Raw genomic sequence first — 10,865 nt, forward strand, 5'->3', positions numbered from 1 at the left:
TATTGAATGAAAATATCATTGTATATATGTGCCAACAATGTCATCACTTCTCCTTTTGGCATGGGAGAAGGGTTTTCAAACATAATGAACATTACTTTGACTTATGGATAACTGTTGGGATATCAACAGCAACCCAATTATTGCAGACCCCTCCAGGGATGATGAAGTTGCCAGAATCCTCTGCATCCTCTTCCAAAATGGCACCAGCCTCTTCATCTTGACTGGTGTGGATGAATCATCCACTCTTGAACAACCCTTGCTTGTTGAAGACACTAGAAGAATAGTCTATGCCAGCCCAGGATTTGTTGTCTTCCAGCTCAATCATTTTCCCCAATCCAGCAGTTGCACCATGCTCAATGGCTAACTTTGCATCTTTATAGGAAGCAAATGAAGAAGTTCCCTTCTTAATAGGCTCAGTAATAGATAAAGCTTGGAACGGCGTTCCAACTTCATCCTTAGCATCTATATAAGAGAAGGAAGACAAATGGCTAACCAGGAGAGCCTTTTCTCCCCTACCACAACCAGCTTCTTATTCTTCACAAACTTCAATTTCTGGTGTAGGGTGGATGTCACGGGGCCTGCCTCGTGAATCCATGGTCTGCCTAGGAGACAGCTATACGACGAGTGAATGTCCATAACCTGGAAGGTAATTTGGAAATCACTTGGTCTGATTTTGACTGGGAGATCAACCTCTCCAATCACAATATTACGAGACCCATCGAAAGCTTTCACAACTACTCCACTTTGCCTCATGGGAGGCCCCTGATATGATAACTTCGCAAGAGTGGTCTTTGGCAACACATTCAATGATGACCCAGTGTCCACCAGCACATTGGACATGTCGTCATCTTTGCAGCTCATAGATATGTGTAATGCCAGGTTGTGGTTTCTTCCCTCCTCGGGGAGATCAGCATCACAAAAACTTAAATTGTTACAAGCGGTGATGTTTACAACAATACTGTCGAATTGTTCAATCGTGACGTCGTGATCCACATACGCCACATCCAACACCTTCTGCAGAGCTTCTCGATATGGTTTTGAATTCATTAGCAAGGATAGTACAGAGATTTTGGATGGCGTCTGTAGAAGCTGATCTATAATGTTGTACTCACTTCTCTTGATGAGCCTCAGCATCTCATCACAGTCTTCTTTCGCATTGCCACTCGGGCCAACAAAGACAGAAGTTTTCAACGTAGAGGCAGGTTTAGCAACAAGTGCCATATTCAGAGCATTCACAACATTCCCAATCGGGTGTTCAACATAATCAGCAGTATCATTCCTTCGAACATCAGCTTGCGGCTTTGGCGGAGCCGAGAAGACACGACCACTGCGGGTCAGGCCACTGACGTCGACAATATTAACAACAGATGAAGAGGGCAGGGGCACCTCTTTCCCATTCTCCAATGCTACAACATTGTAGCGATAGGGGACCGCCTTCTCAGAAGAATACGGTACAGGGTCAGCTGGCTTAATGGTCATAGCAGGAGAAGCCTTTTGCTTGCTACCATCATACTTGATGATAACAGGCTCAGGGATCCGGAATACTGGAGAAATTACATTGACTTCATCAGCATCTTCGTCAACATTTCTGTTTTGAAGGATCTCAATGACTCCTTCATCTAGCATTTCTTGAACATCTTTGCGCACCTGGCGACAACCTCTTTGATTGACAGAACAAACTCGGCATCTATCGTGATCATGCTCATAATGACTATAGTCACACAACAATTTATGCATCTCGACCAGAGATTGTCGAATATGACTGACATATTTGACCTTGTACTTGCCAGGGCAGCCCTGGACCATGTTGACAGATTTCCCATGCTCGGGCAATGGGTTCTTCTTTACATTAGGACCTACGTCCTCGAAACACAGAATGCCACATCTCACAAGGTCTTGAACCTTGGTCTTCAAAGGGTAGCAATTTTCCACGTCATGTCCGGGAGCACCAGAATGATAAACATAATGTAATTCTGGCTTATACCAGCACTGGGGGTTGGTAGGTATGGCCGGTGGGTCTCGTGGTGTAATCAACTTCCTCTCTATCAAAGAGGGATATAATTTTACATACATCATCGGAATAGGATCAAAGGTGACCCTTTTCCTCTCGTAGCTTGTGCTGACTTGATTACTCTTTCGAGGTTGGTAGGCCTGCTGTTGCGGACAGTGTTGTTGTTGTTGATATTGCGGATGTGGTTGTTGCTGATTACTGTTGTGATGCTGAAATTGTTGATTATCTCTGAAAACAGGTGCTATATGAGCCACCTGGTGCTGGTTACCGGTAGGACGCACGGTCTTCCTCCTCACTGAGGGTCTTCTTGGTTTCACATAGGAGGTCACAACATGTGCCTCACCATCTTTCTTCTTCCCAAACGTCCCATATCGTTTGGTAGAAGAGCCTTCTTCTTTGGTCATGCGCCCTTCCCTGACTCCTTCTTCCAGTCGCATCCCCATATTCACCATCTCGGTGAAGTCAGAAGGAGCACTGGCAATCATCCGCTCATAATAAAAAGAACTCAAGGTCTTCAAAAAGATCTTGGTTATCTCTTTCTCTTCTAGCGGGGGCACGATCTGTGTTGCTACCTCTCGCCACCTCTGGGCGTATTCTTTGAACGTTTCCTTGTCTTTCTGGGACATGGCTCTCAATTGATCCCTATCGGGAGCCATATCCATGTTGTACTTGTATTGCTTGACGAAGGCCTCGCCAAGGTCGTTGAAGGATCGGATGTTCGCACTGTCCAAGCCCATATACCAACATAGGGCAGCACCGGACAAACTGTCCTGAAAGTAATGGATGAGCAGTTGGTCGTTGTCGGTCTGAGTCGACATTTTCCTAGCATACATGACCAGGTGGCTGAGAGGGCAAGTATTTCCCTTGTACTTTTCAAAGTCAGGGACCTTGAATTTCACAGGGATCTTCAGATTAGGAACCAAGCAGAGTTCGGAAGCAGACTTGCCGAAAAGATCCTTTCCTCGAAGAGTTTTCAATTCCTTGCGGAGCTCAAGAAATTGATCGCTCATAGTGTCCATCTTCTCATAGACATCTGGGCCCTCAAACGGCTCAGAATGATAGATGGTGTCGTCTACTTTGGGTATAGTATGCACGACAGGAGGAGGAACAACAAGGACCGGGCTAGATGCCGGCAGAAAAGCAAAAGTGGGTGTAGGACCCTCGGGCATGAAATTGGGAGGCATCCCCCACGGAAATCCGGCTGGCATAGCTGTTGGAGCAAAGTGTGCGCTGGCCGCAGGCACAGTTGAGGAGACAATCTTAGAGATGACCGTCCTCTGGGGAGGAGTTGAAGGTGTCGGAGAAGACTGGCTCTGGGCAGCCATGAATGACTCCATTAGGGCAGCCAATCGGGCTACTTCCTCCTTCAGCTCGCGGTTCTCTTGTTCCAAATGATCCATCAGTCTTGAAATGTTGGCTCTGGTGTAGTACCGGTGAGTCAGCTTGTCTTTGAAATAAATGAAGAACACAGAGTTAGACCATATAACAAGAAGCCTGGAGCAAAACCTGCTGATGCACATGATGCATGTAATGCATATGATTTTTATTTATTTATCAGAGGAACTTTTAGAGTTCTATTTGCAAATATTGGAAATATTAAACATTTATCAAATATGGAAATATTATATCAATAATATCTGGAAAATATTTTTACACCAAAGAAGTACAGTCTTAGTAACCAAATACAATACAAGAGAGAAGGAAAATGAACATCCTATGGAACCCTAGAAGCAATCATCTAAAGCTCTGGACACAAGAAGATAAGATTCATGAAGCCTCTTCACTTCCCTCTCGTAGGTTGCCTCCATGTCTTCCTTCTCTTTGGCAAGTCGATCGTACTTCCTTTTCCAAAACTTGGAAGACTGAGGAAGTAGAGAAGTCCATGCATCACCAGGATCATCAATGACCTGGTGCTCGAGGAACTCTATCAAAGCATCATTCTCCTTGATCTGCTGAAGTAACTCCTCTCGTTCACGGATCCAAGCACGCGAACGATCTTCGTCTCTCAACTCCTCTACTCCTTGGCCAGGGAGGGTTGAAGGCCCATCCACTACCAAAGGTGTAGGTCTCGGATACTCGTAAGGCATGAGGTACTCGGAAGCTCTCATCCTAACCCAAGAAGTATAAGGCTCCAAAGTGATACGGTTCTTCGGACCAAGCTCCTTTCTTCCTTTCCTATGGATCTTGCGCCAAGCGCGGACCATCCTTCCCTTCAAGCCTTGGGGATCTTTACCCTCCTGAAAGAACACACCCTCCAACAGAATGTTATTGGGTTTATCCTTTAGGGGGAACCCAAGCTGACGACGTGCTAAAATAGGGTTGTAGTTAATCCCATCACATGTACCAAGAAGAGGTACATTGGAGAATTCACCACAAGAGTCAATAATCTGCACACCATCATACATACGGTTGTACCAAAAGATATCATCATTGCTGAGAGACATAAGTCTCGTGGACCACCGTAGACATCCTTTGTTTTCCTTAAAGGCGATCGTCTGCGGCAAGTGCGAAATAAACCACTTGTACAGCAGAGGCAAACAGCACACAATGGTACCACCACCCTTTGCATTCCTCATATGCAAAGAAAAGTAAGTGTCACCCAACAGAGTCGGAACGGGATTAAGAGTAGAGAAAATCCTAATAGTGTTCACATCCACAAACTTGTCGATGTTGGGGAATAACACTAGCCCATAGATGAGAAGTACAAATATGGCCTCAAAGGCGTCCTCACTCATGGCCTTCCCATACATAGTAGCTTGATCAATGAGGAACTCAGAAGGGAGACCTTGAATTCCACCTTTGGTAGTCATATGAGCACCAACCAGAGATTCATCTATATGCAACATATCAGCTATCTCTTGAGAAGTAGGAACACTTTCTAAGCCACTGAACGGAAACTGGTCTAGAATAGGTATACCCACAAGGTAGGCATACTCCTCAAGCGTGGACAAAAGCTGAAAATCCGGAAATGTGAAGCAACGGTACAAGGGATCATAAAACTGCACCAATACACTCATCAATCCTTCGTCCACTTGAGTAGTCAGAATAGATAGAAGCTTCCCAAAACGAGCCTTGAAACCTAAAGGATCTAATACATAGGATGTCAAATTCCTTAGCTCTTTCAAGTCGGGTTGTCTAAAACTGTACTGCTTCGTATTCCTTCTTTGTCTTTCCATGTCTGAAAATTTGCAAATAGACCTCTTAAGTTCCTTGAAAATTTTCTCATTATTGATGGTATGGATGCAAATGGGTGCATGAATGCATGAATGCAACAATCACACTCAAGGATCAAGCGAAGCACACCAAACAAAGGTCATGGGATGGATCATGTCATCCTTAATATCAATCATCCATTTTGGTGGATTATGGTTTACACCATATCAACACCCAAGTTCCATTGATATTAAGGATACATGAACGGATCAACCATGAATCAAGGGTTTGTTGCAAGTCACGAGCATGAAGTCTCGGTTAAGAACCACCCAAAGGGAATGTACTAGGGTTTAAACCTGCCAAACATGTTCTAAAAGAGGTTCCCATAGTCATCATTCCATCTTTCGGATATTATCGGAGAAATGACTACTCGTATTCCAAAAATATTCTCAAGAGAGACTCTTATGAGTGTAGTATCGCGTAACAATCGTATCAAATCTTACACTTGAACGACTTTCGCACTACGTCCAAAGAATAGGCCAAGATGGGCTTGGTAAACTAAGGTCCTTGGCTTTTAAGGTCTATATTGGAAAGAGTAATGTCTAACCACAACTACTTGTGTGACATTATTGATTCCAACATGACCTCCACCAAGTGAATGGGCTTGCATGTCAACTTGCTAAGGAATAACTCCACACAAGTCAACAAGACTATGCCATTCTCCTATCCTAAGTGCACTCGAGTTCGGGTATAGAACTCATCTCACAAAGATCACCAAGCATACAAGGAATTAATATTCAAGCAATTCAATCATTACATATAATACAGTAATCCCAAATTGCACAAAAATATGTCACAAAATAATATACAATACAATACAACAAATATGAAAAGTAGGCAAAACCCACTAGGCAAATGTATCCCCAGCAGAGTCGCCACTTTTCTGTAGCGGGGTATTCGTTACCATTAGAGATATTGACTAAATCTAAGGTAAACCATACAAGTCGAGTCGCCACCGCACTTCTATTTATCCAAAGGAATGGTTAGAAAGCGAACAAAAACCTAAAAGTTTTATCGAATAAAAAACTAGTAAAAATGTCAGAGATCGGGGTAAGGGGGTTGGTTATGCAATGGGAAGGTTTTAAGCACCCAAAACATCCTAGGTACTCCTAGGGATCCCTTTTCACACTTGTTGTAAGGTTGGTATTTTGTGAAAATTTATTTGTGCAAACATGATTGAAGAGATGAGAAGAGAATATATAAGCTATTTACATTTTTGTGTTTGGATGGATAAACCCATTGCCTACGTACCATCTTAAAAAGATTAAGATCAAAACCTCGTAGTTCGGGGTAAAAATCTCAAAATAAGTTGGTGAATTGATTGGTCCAAAAACCTTAAGGTCTTTTGTTATCCAAGGGAGAAAACTCAACCTAAAACCACAAATCCACCATGTGAGGATAGCTTTAACATGCTAGTGAGGGGTTAACCCTATAATAAGCAGGGAAGACTCATTGTCCATCACTAAGGATATAGGTGAGTATCACATCTACCTCAAGGATAACTCGAACCTAATAGCTAAAGGTTATAAAAAATTTGATTAAGAAAGTGGCCATTGAAACCACAAAAGTATTTGAATGAGTGTAATTACCAATGAAAAGTATGTACAAAATATGGTCAAAGTTGACTTAGAAGTTCAATTAGAAATAAGTGTTATGAAAAGAAAGTTTGAAAATCAAAAGCATAAGGCTTAGGTTTCTAATGTTAAAAAAAATGTTAACTGTTTGCACAAAATTTTTGGGTTGGGTTAGAGTGGAGGGAAGAAGAAGAATGGCTAAAGTCCTAATCATACAAGAGATAAGGGATAAGAAACAAGACCACATATGGAGTTCCTCTCTTGAGATCATATTGATGATCCAAGTAGCTCCCATCCTTTGGAATATGCAAGCAAAATAATAGTAAGCTCAAGCAATCAATCAGAATCAAACAAGCTTCTTAGAAGATCCTCAATGTGTCTTGTATCTTTCACTTTGGATGAACATGGCAATGGTTCTTCAATTTGAGCTCTCATAGGATTCCCTAGCACAAAAGCACACACATATCAAAGAGTCTTATGAAGCAAATCAAGAATGGACAAGAGTGAGTTTAGAGGTTTGGTCCTTCTAATCCATCTTCAACATTAGGGTCCTTTTACTCCAACTTTGCATAGGGAATGTCCTAGAAACTAAGTCCATTTGTCCATTTCTTTGCATTTGGTTCACAACAATCAAAACAAAACACAAGCACAATAATATATACACAATTATGTGCTCAAGTGAGCAAAAGGCAAATTGCATTAACATAAACATGTGCTCAAATGAGCAAAGGGGGAAAAGCAAATGACTAATATGTACAATAATAGTAAATTGCATAAATGTAAAGAGCAAGAAGTAAATGTTAATGGTTAATGGTTAGTGTTAGTAGTTAGTGTGCCATAAGGAAAATTTAGCGCTATGTTAAGCAATCGTAATTGGACTTATGTAGAAGTCACAACTATCTGAGGTCGATCAATAATAATGTAGGCAACAACACAAGTTAGAGGTTTTGATTAGTGAATCAAACTCCAACAACTTGCCATGCCAAAAAGAAGAAGAGAAATGATCTTGTATTGATTTAGGTCCTTTGCATGATTTAGAAAGCAATCTATCCTTAATGCAAAGTCATTCACTTGATCCATGATCAAGATGAATTAGATTTGAATCAAGGAAGATTAAACCTCCCTAATCAATACTAACCACCAATCTTTAACTCATTGATCAAAAAAGAAAAAGAAGAAGGAGAAGAAGAAGAAAGAAATGAAGAAATAAAGTGCATTAAATGAAATGGTATGTATCAATCAACAAGTGTTGACCAAAGATAGAGAAGATCAAGGTCAAACAATAGAAAACAGAAGCAAAATGAATATTATAAGTCAAGAAATGAACTTTGGCATTTTTAATATTTAAAATAATACTTGAATTAAAATAATAAAGAAAGGTCAAACTTCAAACTCACTTCAAATCAACTTTGAAAAGTGTAGGTGCTTAATTGGCTGCATTATATGGTAAAACACTAGATGGTTACTAATGTCTTGACTGATGTCATGACATGTAGATGTAACTACATTGTAGTTACTGCAGGACTAGCTAACACAGGTTTTATTGAATGTCAAACTGGATGCTGTGACATTCATACCTGTCAACAGATACTAAGGACATCAGGAGTTCTGTTAGAACTTAGTATTTATTTCCAGTCTGGTTATCAAGGAAAGACCAGACCTGGCATAAGGCCTACTGACTGAAAGTCAAACTGGATGCTATGACTTTCATCATTGACAGCAGCTGCTGAAGATTAGACAGAGTGGTGTTCTGCTATACTTCAGCATGTAACTTAGTTTGTTCTTCAAAAAGAACAACAGAACTAACTTAAGGCCAATTGTGTAAATGTTAAGTTGGACACTTTGACATTTATTAATGTAAGCTTTCACTGTAGTATGGTCATTTTGATCATGTACAGGTCAGCAAAATTGTACAGTCTGTTTTCTTGAAAAACAGACTCAGCATATGAACCTTGATGTCAAGCTGAATGTCGTGACATTCATGCCTGACAGCATATGCTACATTGTAGGTTGTTCAGTTTTCTGTTTCAGCTTTTTCTCAGGCTATTCTTCAGGAAGTCAACAGCTTAGAGAAAAACCAGGAAATCAACAACCAATCTACATTCAATGAACCTAACAAATAGCCTATTTGTTAGTAACCTAAATTTTGAATTTATGGAAACTTGTGTGACCTTAAATTCAGGAGAATACAGGTGCAAAAGCCCAGGATACTGCAATATAAAAGGAAGGCGTTCCTTCATTCAGTTTCAGGGATTTTGAGGCGTGAAGATTAAGTGTGTCCATCATACTTCACTGCTGTATTTTTGTGAGTCTTGTATTAGACGTATCTTGTAAGCCAAGTCATTATCAAGTAGATGATAGCTTTGGCATAGGCTGTTCATTGAGTTGTAAGTGTTGTGTCACTCAAAGCTTTTAAGCGTGAGTGCTGTGTATCTTGATTAAAGCTGTGAAGCACAATCAAGAGTTGTTTGAAGTGTGACTTCAACTTGTCTTTAATATTGTTTAAAGATAGTAATCACTGAGGCGATTGAGGGGGAGTGAGTAGGAACTCTGATCTTAGGTTAAGATTGAAATTGCATTGGGTAGGGATTAAGTGATAAGTTGTAAACGGGTGAGTTTAGCTTTGAATTGATACTACTAATAGCGGATTTCCTCCCTGGCTTGGTAGCCCCCAGACGTAGGTCATGTTGGACTGAACTGGGTGAACAATTACTTGTGTTATTTACTGCACTTACTGTTAAGTTCTGCATAATCCCTGTCAGTGCAGAATTGGATGTCATAACAACCAGTGTGACATCCTAAGTCTGATAACTAGAATTTCAATTGGCATCAGAGCAGGCACCCTGCCTGTGAATTTCTGGGTGAGATCTAGGGAAGTTACTTTCTAGTACCATGGACAAGGATTTAGGACACTCAAACAGACCACCCATGTTGGATGGCTCTAATTATGATGACTAGAAGCCTCATATGATAGCCTTCTTAAGGTCTCTAGACAGCAAAGTCTGGAGAGCTGTCAACAAAGGATGGGAACATCCAATGAGGACAGGTGAAGATGGAGTCAGTGTGCAGATTCCTGAAGAAGAGTGGGACAAGGAGCAAGAGGCATTAGCTCTTGGAAATTCCAAGGCCTTGAATGCATTGTTCAATGGAATCAGCAAGAACATCTTCAGGCTGGTACACCACTGTGAACTAGCTAAGGAAGTTTGGGATACCCTCAAGGTAACTCATGAAGGTACTTCCAAGGTGAAGATGTCCAAACTTCAGATGCTGACCACCAAGTTTGAAAATCTGAGGATGAAAGAGGATGAGACTATTCATGACTTTCACATGAATATTCTTGAAATTGCAAACACCTCTAGTGGACTAGGTGAGAAAATGGCTGAAGAGAAACTTGTAAGAAAGATTCTCAGGTCCTTGCCTAAGAGATTTGCTATGAAGGTCACAGCCATAGAGGAGGCGCAGGACATCTGCAACATGAAGGTGGATGAACTCATTGGTTCCCTCCAAACCTTTGAAATGGGCTTGGGTGAGTATGCTGAGAAGAAGAACAAAAGCATAGCCTTTGTATCTAATGCTGAAGAGGAGTCAGAAGCAGGATATACTGGAGGTAAGGAAAGTATATCAGAAGCCTTAGCCATGCTTGGGAGACAGTTCAACAAGCTCATAAAGAAATTTGATCAACAGGGTAGACCTAATGTCAAGAACATCCCGTTTGACATAAATAAAAGATCAACTTCTGAAGAAAAGGTCACCCAAGGCAAGGGAATCCAATGCCATGGATGTGAAGGATATGGTCATATTAAGGATGACTGCCCTACCTTTCCCATGAGGCAAAGGAAAGGGCTATCTGTCACCTGGTCAAAAGAAGACACTGAGAGTGAATCTGAAGGAGAATCGGCCAAACATGTCACTGCACTGACCAGTGTGTGTGCCTCTGAGGATAACTCTAGTGGAGATGAGCTCACCTTGGATGAACTTGCTGTCTCATATAAAGAATTATGTGTTAAAAGTGCAGAAGTTTGCATCCAAGGAGAAAAGCATAAGAAACTCATCAAAGAGCTAGAAGC

This window comes from Lathyrus oleraceus, chromosome 5 (genome assembly GCF_024323335.1).
Source record: "Lathyrus oleraceus cultivar Zhongwan6 chromosome 5, CAAS_Psat_ZW6_1.0, whole genome shotgun sequence".
In the NCBI taxonomy this organism is placed as follows: Eukaryota; Viridiplantae; Streptophyta; class Magnoliopsida; order Fabales; family Fabaceae; genus Lathyrus; species Lathyrus oleraceus.